The sequence below is a fragment of the Bison bison genome, unplaced genomic scaffold (assembly GCF_000754665.1).
Source record: "Bison bison bison isolate TAMUID 2011002044 unplaced genomic scaffold, Bison_UMD1.0 scf7180017864260, whole genome shotgun sequence".
NCBI lineage: Eukaryota > Metazoa > Chordata > Mammalia > Artiodactyla > Bovidae > Bison > Bison bison.
The window spans coordinates 7695473-7718685 of record NW_011494832.1 but is presented as its reverse complement, the minus strand read 5'-3'; the positions used below and the strand labels follow the sequence as shown (position 1 = coordinate 7718685).

General features: G+C 34.9%; 1 protein-coding gene across 1 annotated transcript in view; it reads left to right on the top strand.

The window, feature by feature from the left end:
* SEMA3E (sema domain, immunoglobulin domain (Ig), short basic domain, secreted, (semaphorin) 3E) overlaps positions 1–23213 on the top strand; it is a 277793-nt gene that overhangs the window by 54983 nt on the left and 199597 nt on the right. The window lies entirely within an intron of this gene.

Below are 23213 nucleotides of genomic sequence, written 5' to 3'. Positions count from 1 at the left end.
ACTTTGGTGTCCAATTCTTCCTAGATGCCTTTCTGTTCTAACCTTTCTTTGATAGCCTTCAATGTAAAAAACACAGAAATATGACTGTTCTGATAAGAATGACCTTGAAGTTTTTTTTGCTGAAAGAAATAAGTAAACTATATTTTTCATTTATTTTTTATCCTCTCCTTCATGCTTACTATGACCTTTTAACTTGAATATAGCAATTTCGGAGCTCAAGGAAACCTGGAGTCTGTATTTATACTGTCGACTGTAGAGATTATTTCCTTTGCTGGAGGATGGTGGGTAATGACAGACTGCACATAAGAAAACAGAAAGCTGTAGATTTTCATTATAATGTTTGGAGGAAGATAAGTTTACTTAAAACAGCCTCTATTATAGTGTCTTATTTGACTTACTCTTGGTCTTCAAAGAAAGGATTTTACTGATTAAAATAGCATGCCAAATCTCTTTGGCTGTTTTAAAGGCATAAAAACCTGAAACATTATATCAATATTACAGCCAGGAAGGGCCTTCAGGATCCTCCAGATTTGAGATTATTTCTCTTTTGGTGATCCCAAACCCTTTTGAGACTTGATGAAACCTATGCATGTTTTCCTTTGAAAAAGGCAGATTTGACAATACCGTAATACTTGCATGGTTGGCAGGGATTCCGGGATCTGCAGGCAACCCACAAGGCCCACTGATATCAGAGTCACAACTTCTAATCTGGTCTGATGCTATTGTTTGTTACATAGATAATGCAAATAATGGACAAGTTGAAGGTGATGATACAGGAATATGTGTTCAGCTGAGTATATTTATCCCTCTACTTGTACATGCATGTGCAATGGTATATTAACCTTTTGTAATACATGTTGAGTTTAAGAAATCCAATCTCTGCCTTCATTTTCCTATGGCCTTCTCCCTTCTATCCATGTATCACTTATAAGAAAACACTTCTCTTCACATGTAAGGTCCATCAGAATGATCTTGTGTATTTTGGGGGATATGGTTTAAATCTGTGTAGTTATCATTATTGATCGCATGCTAGGCAAGTGGTATTATATATACTGTTTCTTTTGATTTTACCAAAATTCCATGAAGTATGCAAAAGGGCACTTGTTACCAATGAGAAACTGGAGACCCACAGAAGTTAAGTAACGTTCCAGACTGCATACAGCTTAGTTAGTGATGGAGTTCCTGCTTGGCCTATATTCTCACTGCTTAAGGATTAGTAAGGACTCAGTTACCCGGAGTAAATCAGAACGAACAAAAGTTCTTAAAGTCTTCTTGGACTTTGTGATTTAATGAAATAGAAAATAAATGAACATAAGTATCTGAGACACAGAATAGAAGGTACATAGGGTGAAGAGAAAAGTGGAAGTGACAAATAGATTCAAGTGATTAGACATGATACATAGAGTGCCTGAAGAACTATGGATGGAGGTTTGTTACTTTGTACAGGCAACATATCAAGACCATCCCCAAGAAAAGAAATGTAAAAAGGCAAAATGGTTGTCTGAGGAGGCCTTATTAAATAGGTGAGAAAAGAGAAGCTATAGGCAAGGAAGAAAAGGAAAAATGTACCCACCTAAAAGCTGAGTTCCAAAGAATAACACGGAGATATAGGAAAGCCTTCCTCAGTGATAAATGCAAAGAAATAAAGTAAAGCAATAGAATGGGAAAGACTAGAGATCTCTTCAAGAAAGTTAGAGACACCAAGGGAACATTTCATGCAAAGATGGGCACAATAAAGAAGAGAAACGGTATGGACCTAACAGAAGCAGAAGAGATTAAGAAGAGCTGGCAAGAATACACAAAAGAACTATACAAAAAAGATCTTCATGACCCAGATAACCACGATGGTGTGATCACTCACCTAGAGCCAGACATCCTGGAATGCAAAGTCAAGAGGGCCTTAGGAATCATCATTACAAACAAAGCTAGTGGAGGTGATGGAATTCCAGTTGAGATATTTCAAATCCTAAAAGATGATGCTGTGAAAGTGCTGCACTCAATATGCCAGCAAATTTGGAAAATGCAGCAGTGGCCACAGGACTGGAAAAGGTCAGTTTTCATTTCAATCTCAAAGAAAGGCAATGCCAAAGAATGTTCAAACTACTGCACAATTGTACTCATCTCACACGCTAGTAAAGTAATGCTCAAAATTCTCCAAGCCAGGCTTCAGCAATATGTGAACCATGAACTTCCAGATGTTCAAGCTAGTTTTAGAAAAGGCAGAAGAACCAGAGATCAAATAACCAAGATCTGTTGGATCATTGAAAAAGCAGTGGAATTCCAGAAAAATATCTACTTCTGTTTTATTGACTATGCCAAAGCTTTTGACTGTGTGGATCACAACAAACTGTGGAAAATTCTTTAAGAGATGGGAATACCAGACCACCTGACCTGCACTTGAGAAATCTGTTTGCAGGTCAAGAAGCAATAGTTAGAACCAGACATAGAACAACAGACTGGTTCCAAATAGGAAAAGGAATATATCAAAGCTGTATATTGTCACCCTGCTTATTTAACTTATATGCAAAGTGCATCATGCAAAATGCTGGGCTGGATGAAGCACAAGCTAGAATTAAGATTGCCAGGAGAAATATCAATAACCTCAGATATGCAGATGATGCCACACTTATGGCAGAATGCAAAGAAGAACTAAAGAGCCTCTTGATGAAAGTGAAAGAGGAGAGTGAAAAATCTAGCTTAAAACTCAACATTCAGAAAACTAAGATAATGGCATCCAGTTCTATCACTTCATGGCAAAAAAGATGGGGAAAAAGTGGAAACAGTGACAGACTTTATTTTGGAGGGCTCCAAAATCACTGCAGATGATGACTGCAGCCATGAAATGGAAAGAGACTTGCTCCTTGGAAGAAAAGCTATGACCAACCTAGAGAGCATATTAAAAAGCAGAGACATTACTTTGCCAACAAAGTCCATCTACTCAAAGCTATGGTTTTCCAGTGATCATGTACAGATGTGAGAGCTTAACCATAAAGAAAGCTAAGTGCTGAAGAATTTATGCTTTTGAACTGTGGGGTTGGAGAAGACTCTTGAGAGACCCCTGGACAGCAAGGAGATCAAATCAGTCAATCTAAAAGGAAATCAGTCCTGAATATTCATTGGAAGGACTGATGCTGAAGCTGAAACTCCAATATTTTGGCTACTTGATGTGAAGAACTGCCGTGTTGGAAAAGACTCTTTTGCCAAGAAAGATTTAAGGCAGGAGGAGAAGGGGATGACAGAGGATGAGATGGTTGGATGGCATGACTGACTAGATGGACATGAGTTTGAGAAAGCTCCGGGATTTGGTGATGAACAGGGAAGCCTGGCATTCTGTAGTCCATGGGGTCTCAAAGAGATGGACACGACTGAGCGACTGAACTGAACCGAACTGATAAACCTTGTACTCTTATAAATATTGAATATATGTGTATATATATGTGTGTGTGTGTCTGTGTATATATGTATATGTATATATGTATCTATCTATCTATATACATATGGTAGTCAAATATTTGTATATATATGTATATATGTGTGTGTGTATATATATATACACATGTGGTGGTCAAATATATTTCATTGTTATATAAAACAGAAAATTTTTCTAAAAATAATTTCTTCCAAGGAAGGATTAGATAGCAATCCCTTCTCTCTAGTATCTGACTATACAAACAGAAATATATCACTGTTTAATAGTAATTACTATTTACCTGTTTATGCTGCTTTCCAACTTTGCTTTCACTTGAACACTTGATAGGGTAGTTACAGTATACAGAGCACAATGATTACTGGTCAGAGCTTCATCCAACCAGTGGTAACAGGAGGTATATTACCTTTTTGTCTAGATTTTCATGTATTTGGACATGAACAATCAGAAAATAGAATTATAATTTGTGTCTTAGGAAAACTCTAGCTAGTTTGTAATTATATTTTTCCTAATAAATCCAACCTTCTAATTGTGATTTTAGTTTTTTAAACTGGGATAATATACTTTTTTTCTTCCTTGAACATATGGGAAAAGTATTTGCTTTTCTGATTGCAACAGAAAGTAGTATTGTTTCCATGACTTGGAAATTAAGAGTTGGTGTAGAGTTATGACCCCTCATTAGACCTGTCTTAAACACTTTAGTATTCTTATGACGTGTAATGCTATTTCTTCTCACATCACATGAAGAGGAATAATGTTGGTATTTTGCAGTTAATTCAGTTACTTTCTACTAGTGAAGATAGTGACAGGATTTCCTATTGTTAAGTCAAGACCTCCAAACATTATCCTTAACTGGCATTGTAGAGGAAACCTCTTGTAATGAAATAAAAACATTTCCAATTCATTTCTACCTATACCCTCTGGCAGACTGTTTTATGTGGGGTTTTAGTTTAATTGCTAATACTCTGACTTCAGGAGCAGTTTAATGAGCTATTCATCAGCTAATAGCTTTCTTCAAATCCCACATTTTAATGATTGCTTACAGTGATTTAAGTTATGTCTCATTTTATGCCATATTTGTTTTTAGTCTACTGATGTTTGCAAAATTTCTTTTCCATGGTGCAAAATTCAATTTATTAAATGGAAAACATTGAAAATAGTAGTTAGAAGATTTTAGTTTTAAAAACATGAAGGTTAAAGAAATAAACATATCTAAAAACCAAAAACAAAACAGTGTTTGTAGTTTAAAACCCGGTAGTATTATTATTCACTAAGAAAAGTCCTTCAAACAGGAAAATTTTTAGAATTTGCTTCCCTCTTTTTGAAACATGGAAGTTTAAGTTACATGAAAAATAATTCAAGGTCCAGATCTTAAAGAGATTACTATGGGCAGTGTAGCAATCTGCTACAATGGACTGTGTGTGGAATATATATTTTAAAAAAGTTTGGAATCTTTAATGGTGAAATAATACACAATGGTAGGGACTTAGAAATGTGCTGATTTTTATTTTTAAAGGCATTTGAGGAGTTAAGGACCTCAGCCATGATATGGTACTTTGAAAGATACTGAATCTAGTGAAGTTCTAAGTCTTAATTCCAGTTACCATGTAGAATGACTTTAGCACTCTGATACCACTTTTGAAGGGCTAGGATAATAAATCCACTTCAAACATACACAGGCTTAATTTGTGAAACTTTAACATACTTCATATTAATTTAAATTTCTTATTGTAATCCAAATTCATCTAGGGAATATAATAAACTATGAAATAATAAATATCTGATATTATTTTTGACATGAAATTCAACATATTCTTAGGTACAGGGATCAAGAATTAAAAATAAAATTCTTGGTAATGGTATTCATTGAACAAACATTCACAGCATTTATGCCTCATATTTGTTTGGAACAGGAGTTTAAAAATTAAAATAATATAAGCTTTGCCCTCAAGGGAAAGAGGAGACAGTTCTATAAATTGATAATTATAGTAAATGGCATAGATACTAAAATAGAGATGGTTAAGAAAGTATAGAAAAGAAACATCAAATTGAAATGTTAAGGAAGGCCTCCCTGAGATAACTCATGAACTATGTTTGATTTAAGAGTTTGAGTTACATGAATGAGAGTTAAGAAAGTGCCTTTGAGACAAGTGGAAAAGTATTCAATTAGTAAGATACGAACACAAAATGGTCATAGTTTGAATGAAAGAAGGACTAGTGAAGGTAAAGAGGAAGGGATGCACTTGACAGATAGTAAATGGATAGAATATACAGGATTTGATGAGAAAATGGAAATGAGGGAGCTGATAGGAAAGTGTCTGGAGTGATTCAACTTGACTCTACTATGTTAACTAAAACAAGGCAGTGATGGGGTGCATTCACCTCTGACCACATTACATTGTTTACAGCAGAAGTGACTAGTGTACGGGAAAAAAAAATTGAGAGCAGTCAAGAAGCTGGAATTTCTTGAATAGTCAAGAAATTTTCCTTCTTTAAAGATAGGAAATAGAGAGGTTAGAATATTCTCTCTGTTTGTGATTATCCCTGTTGAGTTTTAGGAAGAATTTTGGACGAAGGCCTTAAGATGTAGTCAAGGTCATCCTTTTACCTAAGTCAAGATTTTTGTTGTGCTTTTTCTTTCTTTCTTTTTAAACAGAATTCACTCATTGAACTAAACTGATTTGTTTAGTCAGAGTGGGTATGCTTTGGTTAACTAAAATGGAAAAGAGTAAGATGTTCCTAAGAATGACATCACTTTGCTGACAAAAGTCAAAGCTATGGTTTTTCTAGTAAGCCATGTACATATATATGTACAGATGTGAGAGATGGATCATAAAGAAGGCTGAGCACCGAAAATTGATGATTTTGAATTGTGGTGTTCGAGAAGACTCTTGAGAGTCCCTTGGACAGCAAAGAAATCAAACCAGTCAATCCTAAAGGAAATCAACCCTGACTATTCATTGGAAGGACTGATGCTGAAGCTGAAGCTCCAATACTTTGGCCACCTGATGCGAAGAGCCGACTTCTTGGAAAAGACCCTGATGCTGGGAAAGATTGAGGGCAGGAGGAGAAGGGGCAACAGAGGATGAGATGGCTGATGGCATCACTGACTCAATGCACATGAGTTTGAGCAAGCTCCAGGAGAGAGGGAGAGACAGGAAAGCCTGGCGTGCTCCAGCCCATGAAGTCACAAAGAGTCGGACCCAGCTGAGTGACTGAACAGCAACAAGAAAGAAATGACTCACTCCTTCAATGAGTTCATTCATTGCTGGTCTTTCAAAAACAAATTTATGAAGTCAGGTTTATGGACTAATGTCAGGTACTTTTGTTGTTAGACAATCATAAATTGGCTATGGTAAATATGAATTAATTAAAGAAAAATATTGTGGAGTTGAAACTTGTTCCTAGAATTTTTATTGAGCTGTACTTTGTAGTTTCTATACAAAGTGGAAAATGATTAACATTCAAGACATTTTGCACTGACCCAGTGTTTTTATTAATGATGTTTTGTTTTTCCATGTTTCTTAGCATATACCAATGGTATACAAGTGTTTAGAAATATCTGCCAATGTAGTGGGCCGGTTTTAATTATAACCTACTTTATGCTAATCTATGTCTAAATATATTATATGGTGGTACAACTCTGAATTCTACTGGTCTATATTACAAATGATAGACTGACTTCTTTAAAGAAACTCTAAAATATTTTTTCATTTTAAATTTAAATTTGAAAATTGTTTGTAATTTTTAAAAATAATACTCAAAATTGTTCTGCTAATCCAAGCTGAGATTATCACACTAAAGCTTACAACATATGAATAGATTGCATTTACATAGTTTATAATACACAATTTATGCCCAATATAAATAATCAATAGTTTTTAGGGTTTTTTAAAAATCTCTATCCTGTTAAATTTAAATATAATCATGTAACGTCATTCAACTCTGAGAAGTAAAAATCTAACAAAACTTCTATCCTATTTAATATATATTGGAAAACAATTAAACTGTATAATAGGATAAATTGCATTAGATCTTTTAGAATATATTTGTCCTAATAAAACATGGCCAAACTTAGCTTTTCATATATTAAATACTACAGTATGAATACTTACTAAATTTCTATACACTTCTGATTAATTCAAATAATGTTACTGATTACATAACTTCTGTGATTTATTATTCAAGGACTTAACAAAGCTCATAACTCTATAAAGGGCCAATATGTGAATAAGTTGTCTTTTGTTATGTCTACATTTAATCAAATTTAGGCATAATATATTTTTATTCTGAAGTCATCTGCTTTTTATTATAGTGAGTCCTTCGTTCCTAGGTCTCCTCTTCTTAGTTATAACTAAGAAGTAATAGCAGACTATTAGAGAACGTTTGTTTTGGAATAATCATGGAAGAAAATAGTCTTCATTTTAATAATTAGTTTTTCATTTGTTTTATAAACTGTAATGCGTGTTTTTTTTTTTTTTATGTTTTTTTAAAACATTTTTATGTATTGAATGATGCCATTTAATGGTCCAAATTATGGATTCTATCCTTTAATAACAGTTAAAAAGATAATTGGCACAGCAATATTATACAATATAACCATTAAACCAAATTTAATATTAAAAACTTAAGAAAACTTTTGAGGGGATGTGTGAAACATTTTTATTATTGCAGTATTTTCTTATGAGAAAGCAGTTGTAGTCATAACTGGATGCAAACAATGTTCTTTCACAAAGCCTTAGAAAGGTAGAAAGTATGAGGTAATATCCTTTGTCTTACATGTGCCAACATTATGAGTTAATACTTAGATATTTTTCAAATTCTGGCAGCTGTTTATATTACACATTTTCCTCAGAATCAATATACTTTAGATATTTTTATTTAAAAATTAAAGGAATGATATAAAAATTGACATTAAAATCTTATATGGTTACATTTTTGCTGTTTCCTTATGCCTTGTGAAAATGGAAATGCTGTAAGAAATATGAAAGAAAAACAAAATATTACATTATTTTCATACCTCTGAAGTATTTTTGTTTTTACTTCATTTCAATTAGAAAAAAATCTCTTTATACTTTTTCTCTCCTGGAGGAAATTTTCCTCTATTCTTGTTTTAAACCCTCTATCACTTATCACATGCCTCATCTAGAATTAAAATGAGTAGATAATCTGCCAACACTTTATTCCAGTTTCATTTAGTTTTCTGTATATTACAATATTACTGGGATTTAGCTCATTTAGGCCAAGCATTGCAAATCTATGTAACACATCAGAGTGCTTTCCTCTAGCTGTAAAACAAATTCAGTACTAATTGACTACTCGCAAGACATATGTGACTTCATAACTACTAGAATATGAATTAGACATTGCATTGTTCAAATTCTGACTTCATTGAAAGTAGTACGGAGTATGGAAAATACAAACTAAATACAAAGAGCTATTATACAACATGGGTTTTTAAAAATTTCTTCAAATTTTAATCTCTTTGGACAAAAGGAGCTGTAATTCTTCCAATGTCTATTAATTTATTTTTTTTATTCTTCATTTTTTTGAGTTTTATGTAAAATATGCCTCAACCTTCTTATTAGAGATGAAGGCCAGAGTAGTACCATCCCATCTATTTATCTATCTAATCTTCTGTCTATAAACATCTAGCATTAGGTGTTTATACACATGTTCATATATAAACGTTAATATAAGTATTTTAAAATTTATGTCTAACTCTGGTTGTTTGAATAGTGATTAGGTACATAATATATATGTGAGGTGAATATAAAACATTGGTTAGGTGAGAAACTGTTAAGTCCAATTTATAGATTTTTAAATGATATAAAATGAACATAGCTATCATGAAAATTATTTGGAATTTTAGCTAATGATGACTATTAAATACAGATCAGTCATGTTTTTTCCACATAATACATTTTAGATCTTCATCTTGGATATTAACTAACATAGGGTCCTATGGCAAATTTATTTACAAAAAAGCCACGAATTAGAAACTCCTTGGTAAGTTTTAGCATTTCACAGGTATCTTTCTGTGACATTTTCTTCTATTTTTTTTTAGAAACAGATTCTAATATTTGGCTGGGCTTAATTTAAAGCCTATATTTTCTACCCCCCTTATAATTTATATAGTATTTAATCAACATTTGCATATATCTGACAATTCTCAATAAAGTTTTAAAAATATTAACTGTCCATACTCAATAGACAAGCTTCTAAAGGGTGCTCAGGTAAATTAAAGAATAATCAAGGCATCTAGCATATGTGAATAAATTTTTAAATTATATATTAAGATACTGGCAATGAGAAGCAAACCTTTAATTATCACTAGTATAATAATTCTTATGATGAAATTTATTTTTATGTATATCCTCCCAGTAGATTTATATCCTAATATATATTCCAGATTGTATTTTTTGATGATAATGTGATACCATTCACTTGATTTTATCTTTTCTTTATAAATGGATATAACAATATATTTTGTGAAGACTTGAAGCTTTGCAATTGGATAAATATTGGATTGGCCAAAAAGTTTATTTGAATTTTCCATAAAATGTTATAGAAAAATCCAAACGAAATTTTTGTCCAACCCAACACTTAACCTAACCCAAGTGCTTAACTACATGAACAAAGCTTTCTTCATAGTGCTGTAAATAGATGAGTCTATATGGTTGTTAATGGGTTTATTGAAATTACACTCTGCACATTGTAGCATGTATCTTTATCCTTCCATTAAGGATTTGTAAATTGATATTTTCCCCTACAAGTAGCCAAATAATTTTCCTTTTTCAATTATTCAGGGAAAAATCAAATGAAGGAGATGGTATGTATCTTTGATGTTTAGAAAGAAAGTGACCCACATCTTATAGTATTTATTTATCACCGAAAGCAGACTCTGTTATAGCTCTTCCAGGTAATTATGAGCTCAAGGGCTGGCATGAAAATGAGAAACCAAATAATTTTGCATGAGAATTTTTATCATAAAACTCAAAAAGAGTAGAGCCAGACATACAAGTAAAATGTCAGGCACATTGAAAATCACTGTTGATAAATACTTGTTGAATTTATAATGGAACCAAATATAACTTGTATCCAGTAGTATATGTAAGTAAAATTAATCAATAATACATAGACCATTGAGTATTAATAAAAATACTATTTTTACTTTGTCTCTGAATGATACATTATGTTTAAGATATCATAGTTAGTGGAATACACTGCTAGTTCTGATCTTTGGTTTGATTCTTTTTTGTAAGCAGGATGATAACACTGTGATCTGTTTCTATTCAAAGGAAAATTCAAGATTTTGTATCTCTCCTGGCACATTCCTCCCTAGGAACAGGATGGAAAGAATGTATTGTTACTTCTAGCTTTTTTCAGCAGGATGGTCTTTTAGGGTAAAAATAAACCTACAGTGTATCAGGCTTATTAAACAAATGCACATTTCAAAGAGAAGTGAAATAGTAACTTATTCTCAAGCCAGCAGCTAAAATGAACTACCAAGTGGAGAAGTAAGTTTACCTTGTCTTATTTCTCAACAAAAGCTTTCTCCCGTTTGTTTATTGTTCCCTGCTCAGTTGACTTTTGCTGTGCATCAAACCACTCCAAAACTTAATGACTTAAAGCATTCCAGTTTCTTTTGTTCACAGTTCTGTGGTTGGAATGGGCAGGATTTCTGGTTTGTGATAGCTTTGCTGATCCCTGCTTAGCTCTTTCATGGCTCTGTGGACAGCTGCCAGGTTGGCAGGCTGCTGGATGATCTAGAATGGCCTCGTACACAATCTGGCTATTGGCAACTGGTTGGCTAGTGGGCTGTGGGCTGAGGCTCTTTACTTCTCCATATGGCCCCTTATTCTCCAGCAGGTTAGCACAGACATATTCGCTTAGTGGTCTAAGGTTTCCAAACACAGTAAGAGAGAGGAAGTCTCAGTAGGCAGACACTGATGAAGTCTCCACTTGTATAATGCTTGCACATATCCCATTGGCCAAAGAGAATTACATGGCTCAACACAGGTTTATGTGGGTGAGGATTACCCAGTGATGCAGATGCAGTAAAAGGAATTATTATATCTCTTTCTATAGCTTTGTTCTAAAGTCCTAAATAGTGCTGGGTACAAACTTGAGATGTCCTTCAGGCAGAATGAGGCCCAAATGATGAAAATTCTACACCAAGTAATGCAAGTTACTGAGGATTTAGTTTGCATTTCTATTTGGTAAAGAACTGGAAGGAGAAAGTTAATATTTGATGATCAAGCTATAATTCTAGTATTTACATATAAAAACATGAGCAGTGATCAGAGGCAGTAGATCTTATAGTTTTAAAATTTACAATATTAAGCCCATTTTTAAAGCTTTACCTAACTTTTTTTTTTTTTTTACTGGTTTCCGGGAGCCAGTAATGAAACTGATTAGAGCTATTTCTTAAGTGATTTTATTTTATAAAATGCTAAAGGAGACACTATTGTAAAAGATTAAAGTATTTTTCTGGTAAAAGTAAGAACCCAAGAAGAGAGGAGTGTCTGATCTATAATAAAAGCAGTTATTTTTATTATTACCTCCAAATTTTAAAAGGCTAGCATTAGTGTATGCATGCCTTTATTTATGATGAACTAGTTACTCAAAGAGGAAAGATAAGAAAGTCAAAACATTATATGTTAAATAAGTTGAACTCCCTAATTTTGAAGATTATATTTAATTGCAAAGGTCAAAGAAAATTACAAATATATGCTTATTTTTTATACTTAAGTCAAAATGTGTTTCTGGAGAAGGAAATGGCAACCGGCTCTGGTATTTTGCCTGGAAAATCCCAGGAACGGAGAAGCCTCGTAGGCTACAGTCCATGTGGTTGGAAAGAGTCAGACAGACTCAGCGACTTCACTTTCACTTTCCAAAATGTGTTTATCTTCCTTTTATTTTTTAACTGATGAAACAATTTTAGAAGAGTAATAGCAACCAACTAGACTTCCCATCCTCATTCCCAGAATGCTGATTTTTTTGCCAAATAATGCCAGTTTTTTTCCATGACAAAATTTGTCTTAGGACGAATTAAACATTTGTGTATATGTTCATACACTGATACTTGTGGTATGAATTTTAATTACATTAGATATGGTAATCTATGAAAGTATGAATCTGACTAATTTGAAGATAGCTAGAAAAAGAGTTGAAGACAATAAAACTTGACAATGGCATTCTTCTTCAACAGAAGCGTCTTATAGAAACCAATTCTGAGAAGTCCCTACAATTTTAAAACCAATTTTAAAAATAAAGTAGCTAACATTTATTACCTCTTTTTCACTCAGGATATGTCATCCTTAGTTGTCACATTATTGCCTCTATTCCTCTAAAACAAGGTTGTTGAGAATGAGAAATTGACTTGTCTACTATCAAATATCTATAAAGTGTTGAAGCCAGAATTAAGAGTCCAAAGTTACTGTACTAAATTTTTTTTTTTTCCTATCTGACAGTTTCTTATAAAACTTCAGTTACTTGCCACTCAAACGTGAATGTGAGGTAAGTGTCAGTAAAATGGAACGATGGTCTAATCAGAAAAGCCATCAATTTAGGGAGAAAGTGGACTCATGTTCTGAGACCAATTCTGCTCAAATATGACAATTTTGAAAGAGAACAAGGGAGGGAGACTTTCAGTGGATCATTGAGGCAGAAGGTTGGGTTCTGCATCATTCCCCAAAGGCTGTGGACTAGCTGACCCTCTTCAGATGTTATCTTCCTGTACGTTCAGCCTGTAGGATTGCTAAGGGGGCTCCTGAGGGTGGAGAGCTAGTCATTCTTTAACTACTTAATTCTTCATTCTTACTTCTTTTAATCTAGCAAAATAATCAACAGGTGAGGGAAGGTATGGTGTGTATTTGGAAGGCATAAGTCAGGAGTTAGGATACATTGCCTAGTGATCTCATAATTAGGTTCTTTCAAGGAGTAACCTCTTTACTGTCAGTATGATAAAATACAAGAATTCCAAAAATCTCATAAAATTTCCACCCCTTGAAAGTGAGAAAAAAATCTGAGAGTTGTTTGTTCTATTTCAATATCCTGTAGCCTTGAGGCAAGGAAGCTGGAGCACAAATATTCTCAAAGTCTTTTCCACAAAGCAATATTAAAGGTTGACTATCAAGTGTATATTCTGGACATTGGTACACAAATTGGTAATGAATTACAAAACACATTAAACCTTGATGCATTGGCTGTCTACTCCCAGGAGGTATTATTGAGTTCATAATACTTTCTAAGCCTATCAGTATTTTCTTTTTTAAAAATTGTATTTATTATTTTTCACCAGCCACAACATTTTCATTCTTCTAGTACATCATTTCTGCAAACATATATTGAACAACAAATATGAGTCAGGGGTACTTTCCTATCAGTCCAGTGGTTAAGACTCCTTGTTTCTACTGCAGGGGTTGCAGGTTTGATTCCTAGTCAGGGAACTAAGATCCTGCATGTTGCATGGTGCAGCCATAAAACTAAAAAAACAACTATGAGTACTATGAGTCTGTTACGGAGTCAGATGCTAAAGTTACAGCAGTTACAATTACCTACCTTCGTGGAGCTGATGGTTGATTGGAAGTAAGAAGTTTGCATAAATGATTAACTTAACAATTGTTATATAACAGTAATGCCTAAGGAACAAAAATATTTCCCTAATAAGTTATTAGGAAGCAGGTATTTTCGTAAAAATGGTAGTGATATATTGGTGGAAAACTTTTAAAAATATGCTAACAAAAGTGTAGTGCAGAGAACATTGACCCAAAAAGATCTGAACATGGCATTCCAGGAATGCAGTTTTGTGAATACAATTTTTTTCTGTAACACTCCAAGCTTTTTTTTTTTTTTTAAACTCCTTACAATGTAATTTCCCCCCAGAATACAGGTTCATTTTGAAAAGTGGGCTTTGTTTGCAGAATATATTTTGAGAGGCTAAATAAGCAATGACTTTTTAGAGAAACTAAGTTCATTGCCCACTGATAGATTTTAATTCTGTATTTTATTATATTTTCAAAGTTGTCCTCTATCTAAAATCCTAGGAAGTTTGAATGCTTTTATTTGGCATTGTTTTCATACATGATAGGTTGGACTGGTTGACAGATGAAGGGAGGAATGGTCAATCTAGTTGAATTGATTCATCTTAAATTTAAAATTGATGGATTGTATTTCTTTTTTGGTGAGTTGAATTTTAACATGGTTCCAGACAGATACCAAGTAGGACTTGATTAACAGCTTTGACTCCAATGGGCAAGAAGACTAATGTGAAAAGTTTTGTTTAGTTTAGGGACAGAGATTCTAAATGGGGATGGGAGAGTCATTTTTTAACAGTATGTATTTATATTTTCAAACCAAGTAGTGAGGAACTCAGAGAATCCATTGACGTTATTAGGAAGCAGGTAGAATTAAGCTGGACTGACATATTTGAATTGAAGGAATAGAGCACTGGTTCTTCAGTTTCTGATTAAGTAGGTCTGGGTAAAGACCCTAACACTGGCATTTCTAATAAATTGCTAGGTACTTCTACTGCCTGTAATCTGGGCACCACACTATGAGACCCACTGGCTTAGAGTATGTCTGGTTAAGAGTAGTAGCCTTTGAGTAAAAAAGTCATTAACATTAAAAAGAAAAGTGGTAACAGTAGTGGCAGAGGCAAAACAATGGCAAAAGAAAAAGAAGTGGGCAAAGCGTGTTAGGGATTTATTTCACTGTGTGCTTTGTTAGAGTGCATTTATAGAAAAGTCCATGTCCCCACAGTCCTGCTGCCTTTAAATTATCACAGAATTGTCAAGTGCTAATTAAGATGCCGTTAGCTCCATGAAGTCAGGAACTTTGCCTGTCCTGTTCACTGCTATATGTGTTATACTGTCTCTGCACAATTTATTCAACCCACGGGCTATCTAAGGACTAGATCTGACTCTCGGGAATCTGAAATGAGACACATAGAGTATGCCTGTCTACAGTGTACACTGGAGCTAAGAAGTGGACTGACTCCCCAAAAGCATGAGCAAGTGGGAAGCAAGAATAAACAGAGAAGCCAGTAGGTAGAGAGAAGAAAGTTTGGGAAGTTGTAGCCCCATCCTTGACAGCAGCTGGTTTGCTTCAGATAACTTTCTTGTGTCACTGAGATTTGCTCTACTTTTTACCTCTTCTTAGAGTCTTATAAGATTTTCTAATATCTTTTCTTGCCTTGAGAACCCCATGGACAGTGTGAAAAGGCAAAAATATATGACACTGAAAGATGAATCCCCAGGTTGGTAGGTGCCCAATATGCTACTGGAGAGGAGTGGAGAAAAAACTCAAGAAAGAGTGAAGAGACAGAGCCAAAGTGAAAACAATGCCTAGTTGTGGATGTGACTGGTGATGAAAGTAAAGTCCATTGCTGTAAACAGCAATAGTGCATAGGAACCTGGAATGTTAGGTCCATGAATCAAGACAAATTGGAAGTGGTCAAACGGGAGATGGTAAGAGTTAACATTGACATTTTAGGAATCAGCAAACTAAAATGGTCTGAAATGGCAGAATTTAATTCAGTTGACCATTATATCTATTACTGTGGGCAAGAATCCCTTAGAAGACATGGAGTAGCCATCATAGTCAACAAAAGAGTCCAAAATGCAGTACTTGGGTGCAAATGCAAAAATGACAGAATGATCTCTGTTCATTTCCAAGGCAAACCATACAATATCACAGTAATCCAAGTCTGTGCCCTGACCAGTAATGCTGAAGAAGCTGAAGTTGAATGGTTTTATGATGACATACAAGACCTTCCAGAACGAACACCCAAAAAAGATGTTCTTTTCATCATCTTTTGGACTGGAATGCAAAAGTAGGAAGTGAAGAGATACCTGGAATAACAGGCAAATTTGGCCTTGGAGTACAAAATGAAGCAGGGCAAAGGCTAACAGAATGAAGAGTTTTACCAAGAGAACACACTCATCATAGCAAACATCTTCTTCCAACAACACAAGAGAAGATGCTAAATGTGGATATCACCAGATGGTCAATACTGAAATCAGATTGATTATATTCTTTGCAGCCAAAGATGGAGAAGCTCTATACAGTGAGCATAAACAAGACCAGGAGCTGACTTTGGCTCAGATCATGAACTCCTTATTGCCAAATTCAGACTTAAATTGAAGAGTAGGGAAAACCACTAGACCATTCAGGTATGACCTAAATCAAATCCCTTACGATTATACAGTAGAAGTGACAAATAGATTCTAGGGATTACTATGACAGACAGAATGCCTGAAGAACTATGGGCCAGAGGTTCATGATGTACAGGAGGCAGTGATCAAGACCATCCACAAGAAAAAATTGTAAAAAGGCAAAATGGTTGTCTGAGGAGGGCTTACAAATAGGTGAGAAAAGAAGAGAAGCTAAAGGCAAAGGAGAAAAGGAAAAATATACCCATCTGAATCCAGAGTGCCAAAGAACAGCAAGGAGATATAGGAAAGCCTTCCTCAGTGATCAATGCAAAGAAAAAGAGGAAAACAATAGAATGGGAAAGACTAGAGATCTCTTCAAGAAAGTTAGAGACACCAAGGGAACATTTCATGCACAGATGGGCACAATAAAGAACAGAAACGGTATAGACCTAACAGAAGCAGAAGAGATTAAGAAGAGGTGGCAAGAATACATAGAAGAACTATACAAAAAAGATCTTCATGACACAGATAACCATGAATGTGTGATCACTCACCTAGAGCCAGATATCCTGGAATGCGAAGTCAGGTGGGCCTTAGAAAGCATCATTACAAAGTTAGTGGAGGTGATAAAATTCCAGTTGAGCTATTTCAAATCCAAAAGATGATGCTGTGAAAGTGCTGTACTCAATGTGCCAGCAAATTTGGAAAACTCAGCAGTGGCCACAGGTCTGGAAAAATTCAGTTTTCATTCCAATCCCAAAGAAAGGCAATGCCAAAGAATGTTTAAACTACTGTACAATTGCACTCATCTCACATGCTAGCAAAGTGATGCTCAAAATTTTCCAAGCCAGGCTTCAGTGAACCGTGAACTTCCAGAATTTCAAGCTGGATTTAGTAAAGGCAGAGGAACCAGAGATCAAATTGCCAACATTCTTTGGACCATTGAGAAATCAAAAGAGTTCCAGAAAAACATCTATTTCTCCTTTATTGACTAACCAAAGCCTTTTACTGTGTGGATCACAACAAAATGTGTAAAATTCTTCAACAATGTGGGAATACCCTACCACCTTACCTGCCTCCTGAGAAATCTGTATATAGGTCAAGAAGCAACAGTTAGTACCATACATGGAACAACAGACTGGTTCCAAATTGGGAAAGGAATATGTCAAGGCTGTATATTGTCACCTGCTTATTTAACTTATATGCAGAGTACATCATGCAAAATGCCGTGCTGGATGAAGCACAAGCTGGAATCAAGATTTCTGGGAGAAATATCATAAACCTCAGATATGCAGATGACACCATGCTTATGGAAGAAAGCAAAGAGAAACTAAAGAGCCTCTTGATGAAACTGAAAGAGAATATGAAGAAGTTGGCTTAAAACTCAACATTCAGAAAACTAAGATCATGGCAACTGGTCCCTTCACTTCATGGAAAATAGATAGGGAAACAATGGAAACAGTGAGAGATTTTATTTGGGGGCATGGGCTCCAAAATCACTGCAGATGGTGATTGCAGTCATGAAATGAAAAGGCACTTGCTCCTTGGAAGAAAAGCTATGCCCAACCTAGACAGCATATTAAAATGCCGAGAAATTGCTTTTGCTGACAAAGGTCTGTCTAGTCTAAGCTATGGTTTTTCTAGTAGTCATGTGTGGAGGTGACAGATGGACTATAAAGAAAGCTGAGCACTGAAGAACTGATGTTTTTGAACTGTTGTAATGAAGAAGATTCTTGAGAGTCCGTTGGACTGCAAGGAGATCAAACCAGTCACATCCTAAAGGAAATCAGTCCTGAATATTCTTTGGAAGGACTGATGCTGAAACTGAAATTCCAATACTTTGGCCACCTGATGCAAAGAACTGACTCAATAAAAGACTCTTGCTGAGAAAGATGGAAGGCGGGAGGAGAAAGTGACGACAGAGGATGAGATTGTTGGATGGCATGACAGATTCTATGAACATGAGTTTGAGCATGTTCTGGGAGTTGGTGATGGGCAGGGGAGCCTGGCGTTTTGCAGTTCATGGGGTCGCAAAGAGTTGGACATGACTGAGTGAACTGAACCGAATAGCTTTCTCTCCTTTTTTGAAGATAGATTGGATGTGTCTTTTCTCCATGTCACCAAAAAGCTCACACTAGGACTTAGAGGCTTATTTCCCTGGCATTGGTTGCAAATAATAGCCACTTCTAAAGGCTGCAGACAGAGAAGGCAATGGCAACCCACTCCAGTACTCTTGCCTGGAGAATCCCATGGACGGAGGAGCCTGGTAGGCTGCAGTCCGTGGGGTCACTAAGAGTCAGGCACGACTGAGCGACTTCACTTTCACTTTTCACTTTCATGCGTTGGAGAAGGAAATGGCAACCCACTCCAGTATTCTTGCTTGGAGAATCCCAGCTACATAGGAGCCTAGTGGGCTGCCGTCTATGGGGTCGCACAGAGTCAGACACGACTGAAGTGACTTAGCTGCAGCAGCAAAGGCTGCAGAAGGCAGTTTTGTCAACTGAAACTGAATTCCCTTTGTTACAGAGAAATGGGGTTTTCTAAGGAAGACCCTGCTTTAATTGTCAATATCTGCCAAACTCAAAGGATAGCTGGGGCAGAATATGCCTTTCTAAGATAGTGCTTGTACTGTTGCAGTCATTTTATAGATTCAACTGAAAAAGGAGATTCTAGGAAGCTCACTCTGGCTGGTGCCACTACCTGCAGCAGGAATTCCGGATGTGTACCTAGGATTCCAAATGCTTCTTGGCAGAAGACAAAGCCAGGTGGGAAAATATACTAACAGCCCCGTCCTTAATTGCACTGATTAAAAAGAGTTTATAGTCAATATTTGGAAATAGTCCTTTTTCAATTTAAAACTCTCAACCGCTGTCCACCCCCACCCCATGCAAGTAAATGTAACCAGAAATCATTGTCCATGATAAAAATCTCAAGTTGGTTAAGAAAACCATGTGGGTTTTTTTTTAAATGTACTTTTCAATTAATTTCCTTTGCAAGGTTTTCATCTCAAGTATGCACATTCAATAACTACAATGCTGAATGTCAGACTGATAAATTATAAGTGAAATGCTTGGTGTCCTTTGGTGTTAAATTTTTCATACTATGTGTATAGGAGTCTGATATAAGCCATGGACAAAATGCCTCCTCCTTGCATACAAGGGGTCCAGGTCAATATTGAGCTTAGTGGTGATTTCATGTATGCCTTTCTTTCAAGAGGAGTTCTGACTTAAGACTGTTTGAAAACTCAATGCTTGGATAATAATTAGTATGCTTCCTGACTTATACAAACTAAAATGTCTATTTTCAATTTTATTAACTATAAATCAGTGATAATATATACACCACCAATGGGTATCTGAAATATCGTTTTGTTACCATATTGATAAAATGCTTACCCCAAATGAATAGCTTAACTTTTTAAATCAGTTTGTTATGATTCTGCTACAGATAAAATTGACACTCAATTTATAGAGTGAATTGAAAATGCTATCAACTAGTTACTGTGAGAATTCACATGAGTTAAAAAAGCAGCTCAATTCAAAGCATCAGTTGATTCCTTCAGGGACAGGGTGTTAAGAACAAAGTTGCCTGCCAGAGGTAAAAGTATCATCAGGGAATAAGAGGCAGGCAAAATTGAAAAACAGGAAGGAAAAATTTGAAGTATTTTTAGAAACCTGAAAACTCTACCATGAAATTATTTTAGAAGTTCAACAGGAAGATAGGCAATCAAAGTTTTAAGAAAATCAGAGAGGAACCCCGTAGGAACTATTTTATCGAAAAAGAAGTGTATTTTTTTTCCCTTTGAATAAGCCCCTGGTTTATTTTGTGGAAGATTAAAGCTCTCTTAAAATGGATTATTATTTTTTTAGATCAAGGGGAGTTTTCACATCTGTCATGTTGAAAAAGTAAATCTAACTCTCATTTATGCTATATTTTCACACTGGCAAATTTGTACATAGTGTGGTAAATACAGATTCCTTGTTGGTTTTGTTAATTCTTTGAAAACAGCTATACTTTCCTAAAACAATTAAGGGCGCAGTAAAAGTACACTAAATTTCCCACAGTGTATATTATAATCTCTTTAGGATTTCTAGATTAGGAAATTCTAATAAATTTCGTCACAGTTTATCATGTGTTTTTATCCCCTTTTTAAAAAATCGATGCATTTGGAAAGCATATTATGTAATTGACAAGGTTAGTTTACCCCAATCCATATGTTTAAAACTCCATTGCAGACTTCAAAAAATTATCTAGTGTGAAAATTAAAAAGATTAAAAGCAAAAATAATATGCTCAAAATAGTCTTCTGAAAAATTCTTTTCTAATGTGCAAATTCCATTGGTATATAAACATACAATTTATTTAAAATGTAGAGCACTTTTTAAGAATAATTTTTAAAAGTTAAAATCTCAGCTCATATAAATATTAAATGAACGTGTGTCGATGGTTAATTTAAATCATTATTAAGGAGGGAACTAATAAGATGTTATAATCAGTTCAAAGGACTGAGAAACTTAAGAAACTCACATGTATAGAAAATAAGGAATTTTGAAATGAGTTTATAAATACATGCAAAACGTTTATTGAAAAGGCAGTGATCAATTGCATATCATCACACACAATATATTTGCATTTCGGTGAGCAAGAATCCTTTGGATTATTATCAGTTTTTTTACATGAAAGGCAATTAGATGAGCTAGATGGGACATCATGGTTTCCCACCCCCTGCTTCTTTTAAACTTTATTTATTTTTGGCTGTGCTGGTCTTCCTTGCTGCGTGGCTTTTCTCTAGTTGCAGTGGATGTATCTGGCTAACCAGGTGGCTCTAGTGCTAAAGACCCTGCCTGCCAATGCAGGAAACATCAGAGACACAGGTTTGATCCCCAGGTTGGGGTGTTCCCCTGGAGAAGGAAATGGCAACCCACTCCAGTATTCTTGCCTAGAAAATCCAATGAACAGAGGAGTATGGCAGGATACAGTCCATAGGGTCACAAGGAGTCAGACATGACTAAAGCGATTTAGGATGCACACACACACACACACATAAATATACAAAAATAAAATGTTATTTTATTTTCATATATATATTCTTCAAATTCTGTCAAATATCATTAGGGAAAGGTACCATTTTACAGAAGAGGGAACTAGGGCTTAAGAGGATAACCTTTTAGAAGCACTTCAGCAAACAATTATCACACTAATGATTTGGATTTTTTCTCTTGCTCCAAATCTAAAACTGTTTGGCTACATCAAAATTGATACAGTTGAAGAAAAGTGATAATTACTGGTGCTAATTTAGGATGATTAAACATCAAAATGGACTTCATTTATCAAATAACATAGCTGGCTAAAATTTTACTTTATTTATAGCCCATGAGGTACAGTATTATTGAAAATAAACATCAATTTCAAGCAGTGATCTAACTGGAGTTAGCAATCCAAGAAAAGCAAAGCAGAAAGCAAAATTTGGAAGCTTATATTTAATTTCTGTTGTACTTGTTTATTGAAGAAAATATTTGTTGAAAATTTGAGTTTTCTAACTACATGACACAATATTAGTTATCCTAATCTACTGTAGGTAAGAATTTTAATCTTCCTTCTTTAGGATACTAAAATAGAAGAATTGTTAACACATTTTTTATGGTTTGTTATGTAGCATTGATTTTAAACCATATTTTTATTAAAATGTATTGAAATATTTAGTTCTAAAATATAACCATAATTTAAGAAACCCATCTGGAATACATCTCTGCCTTATTAGTGGCTCTATTATTTTTTCCTGCTTCATAATTTGACAACTGCATTTTTTGAAAAGTGGATAAATGTATATTTTTATAACTTTCTTCCCCTCCCAAAATGCCACATTCTACATTTGAAAGGGAAATTACTAAAGAAATGCTATTTAAACAATCCTATATTTGTCTTTTGAAACCAAATACCAGTAGCATAGAAGACCACAAATATTATTCAGTAAAATCTTTGTACCAGTCTCTATAAATTAAAACAATATGGAAAAATTGTTGTTTTGAAAAATCAAGCCGGTATTTTTTCACATATGTTACCGTTGATCCTTGAATCAACAAGTTTGAACTGTGCAGGTCCACTTATACTCAGATTTTTTTTTTTTTTTTTTAATGTTATGTACTACAGTAGTATACAATCTGCAGTTGACTGAATCTGAGGATATGGAGGGCCAACTATAAATTACATGCAGATTTTCTATTGCACAGGTGGTCGGGGCTTTCAACTATATTACATGAAATATTACTCATGGTAGAATGGGGCACGTCTAGTGATGTATTTGTTAGGGTTCTCCAGATAAACAGACCCAATAGGATGTATACATAGAGAGATTCATTATAAGGAATTGTCTCATGCAAGCGGAGCCTGAGAAATCTCAAGACGTGAAGTTGGCAACCTGGAGATTCGAGAGAGCAATGATGTCATTCCCATCTGAAACTCAGCAGGCTTAAGATCTAAGAAGAGACAACTTTTCAGTTTAAATCCAAAGGCAGGAAAAGATCAGTCTCCAAGCTCATCAGTCAGGCCTGCGGATTTCCCTCTTACTCAGCAGTTTTGTTCTGTTCTGGTTTTTGATTGGTTGAGACACACTCTGCTTTACCCAGT